The 3204-nt window shown below is 60.6% G+C and overlaps 1 protein-coding gene across 1 annotated transcript in view; it reads right to left on the bottom strand.

The window, feature by feature from the left end:
- Window positions 1-1635: 1635 nt before the first annotated feature.
- The window catches only part of MMD2 (monocyte to macrophage differentiation associated 2), a 17540-nt gene continuing 15971 nt past the window's right edge, over window positions 1636-3204 (bottom strand). Inside the window, exon 8 of the mRNA XM_026054227.1 lies at window positions 1636-2635. The gene's annotated coding sequence lies outside the window, so the exon portion shown is untranslated. The remainder of the gene's footprint in view (window positions 2636-3204) is intronic.

Raw genomic sequence — 3204 nt, 5'->3', positions numbered from 1 at the left:
CGCTGCTGTTTGCAAGGCAGGGCTGGTCACCCAGGGCAACCACCAAGCCCCAACTCTGCTTGTTTCCTGGCCCTACTTCCCAAGGGGATAAAAACAACTCTTCCCATCCGCTGGGAAGGGGGACCGGCTGGATAGACCCCAGGAGAAGCTGCGGGAGCGGCTGGACAGACCCCAGAAGAAGCTGTGGGTGGCGGGACCGGCTGGACGGACCCCAGGAGAAGGGGGCGCGGGGCTCAGTGCTAGTGAGCAGAGAGACCTCGATCCGCGGTGACGCTGCAAGGGGGAGAACCCAAGAGAAGGGGACACCCGGACTGGCTCCATCCGCGCCCCCTCCCCGCGCAAGGTACTCACCGTGCGGGGCCAGCTCCGCGCCGGGACTGCAGTGCACGGAGCAGCGCGCGGAGCAGCGCAGGGAGCAGAGAGCGCGGAGCAGCGCAGGGAGCGCGCAGCAGCGCAGCGCGCACGGAGCAGAGCGCGGAGCAGCGCACGGAGCGGGCAGCAGCGCAGCGCGCACGGAGCAGCGCACGGAGCGCGCAGCAGCGCGGGGAGCGCAGCGCGCAGCGCAGCGCGGCAGCACCGCGGCGCCCCCCCGCGGCCGCCCGCGGAGCCCCGTCCCTCAGCGGGGGCACCGCGGGTTTTAGCACAAGGAGCGTTTGGGAGCCCGGGGCACGTTCGCGGGGAGAATCCCCCCTGTCGCCGTCACCCTGGTGGGTGACAAACCAACCGGTGATGCGCTTGGCGCCCCATGACCCTTTGGGAATCGGAATTCCCAAATCAATTCCGTGATAGCAAAGCCCAGGCGGGATGTGTCCCAGCGGGGCAGGATGACATCCCACCCTCTGCCAGACGCGACGGGGAGAAGCCACAGGAGACATGGAAGTGACAGGTCAGGTTTTGGGATGAAATCAGCAGCCATGCTTGCGGGCAGGGAACCTCCCCAGGTGTGTGGAGATGCCGTCGGTGCCAGGAGGATCGTGATGACAGAGCGAGACAGCCGGGGGCGAGGTGCAAGGGAGAGGGCAGCGGGTGGATGTGCACAGCCCGGGGCATGTTCCCAAGGAGGCAGCCGCCGTCTGGCAGGCTCCTTGCACGGGATCGAATCTCGTTTGTCCGGGAGGAGCCAGCGGCTGTAGGAGAGGCCAGGGAGCCGGTGGACAGGGGTGCATCTGGGCACGGTGCCTTTTGGGTCTGTGTTTCTATCAAATGCAGGCTCGGGCACTGCAAGGACAGAAACGACAGGCCAGGGCAGGAGCCCAAACTGCCTTGGCGAAGAGCTTGAGACCCTTCAGCTGGACTGCTTGAACAGGATGGCTGGAAGCAGCAAACTCAGCAAGTTCTGGTTTTCCCCAAGGAAAACGCCTGGCTTGGAGACCACCCCAGACCTCAGCAAGGCTCTGGTCCTTCCATCGCTCAGCCCAAATTTTCCCCCCAGCCGCTGGCTCCTCTGGCCATGCCGGCCTCTCCTTCCCTGCTGAGCCGCCAGGACCGGCTCTGCCTGGCAGTTGCTCCCTGCTTTATTGTCCTTTGAACGATGCCAGGTAGCAAATGGCCTTGGGTTTCTTTGCAGGTCCTTCAGGAGAACTGGTTTTCCAGCAGGCAGCAATGAGGTATCTCGAGGTTTTATTTCATTTTGACTCCACAGGAAACACTTCTCCCCAATACTGTGTTAAATATAAAGCACAAGGAACAGGATGCTCAGAGCATCACTCGAATCCTCGCTCGCGGCCATCCTGAACGTTACAGTTCATTTAAAATTAGTATAAAATGGGATGACAGTCAGATAATGTTCCCACTTCCCCCTTCCCGCCCCCCTCCCCATGCATTCCAAGGAGAAGACTCATAAAGCGAGAGAAGACGGAGAACGGATCAGCAGCAGGGACCTCCACTCGGTGCATCGAGGGTCTCTGCAAAACGGCTGGATTTCAGAGCAGGGCAGTGACGGTCCCGAACGTCCCGGCAGGTCCAATTCCTGCAGCTGCTTCTCGGAGCAGCTTTGCGCCCGTTTCCCAGGCAGGGGAGCTGAGGCACAAAGAGGGTCCTGACTTGCCAGAGCGCCGCTCCGTAGCAAAAGTGTCGGCCCAGGGTGTGGGTCCAGCCCCAGATCTGCTCCCCCGACAGCCGATCACTTCACAGCTTCCTCATCCTCTCAGGCCAGTGATGTTGAGACCGAAGGCAAAGCAGCAAGAACTGAGTCCTGGAGGGTGACATCTATCTTGCACAGTGCACCCCGCTCTGCTCCGGACCCATCACCAGCCCCGACCCTGCAGTGCTGCAGGCTCCTCCTGGAAACCTGGGCAGAGGGAAGGGGCTGGAAAGGAGATTTCCTGCAGCTCAGGTGGGTGGGAGACGTTTCCATCTCAGCAGGAGCCGTGACTCTTTTTGCACAGTTAAAACGAAGCTGGTGATGAGTGTTTAGGACTCTGGGGATGCACGGCTCTGCTTTCAGCCTGCTCTCAGCTATCCTGCCGGGAAGATGCAGCAACACATGGCCCGAAGAGCCCGATCCCAGAGAAGAGCCCGTACCAGGGTTTGCAATCCCAGAAGCTTTGGGACTGCAGGGGGACCTGGCAGCGCAGGAGCAGCATTCCAGCTTCGCAGCAGACGGCACCTCGTTTTCCCAGTGCACAGAGCTTGGCTTTGGCAGGAGAGAGAGGAGCAGATTGAGCAAAACCAGCCCGCGGCCCCATCGAGGCCAGAAGCAGATGAAAGCAGCCTGTGTCCTCCGCTCCTGCCCTGGAAAACCCCACCATGGCGCCGAGCCATCCGCAGAGCCGCTCTGCTCCTCCAATGCACGGGGAGCCGCTCCGTGCTCCTGGATCTCTCCCTGGTGCCTGTTTCGTTGTTCCCTGCCAGCAGCAAAACCCTCCTGCCAAAGAGACCTGCTCCTGCAGCAGCAGCTTTTGGAAACCAGTAGCTGCCTTGAATCCACTTCTATATCTACCCACCACAACTGCCTCCCTCCTGCCCTCCGGATTAGGTGTCTTGGCCTGGTGTTCAAAACAGAAAGCTCCACCAGGTCTTCTTTGCCTTCACTGCTCATCTGCAAGCATCCTATGGATGCATCCTTTCCTTGTGGCAGACCTTGGAATACCAGGAATCCTCCCAGGACAGGAGGGTTTAATCTAGTGGTCAGCGGGAGATGGGAACAAAACGAGGAAATACCAAATGGGAAAGGATAAGCCCTGTAATCCTGATTCAGAGAGG

The sequence above is a fragment of the Nothoprocta perdicaria genome, unplaced genomic scaffold, assembly GCF_003342845.1.
Source record: "Nothoprocta perdicaria isolate Ctin4 unplaced genomic scaffold, notPer1 scaffold_12, whole genome shotgun sequence".
Taxonomy (NCBI): domain Eukaryota; kingdom Metazoa; phylum Chordata; class Aves; order Tinamiformes; family Tinamidae; genus Nothoprocta; species Nothoprocta perdicaria.
This window is presented reverse-complemented; position numbering and strand designations above follow the sequence as displayed.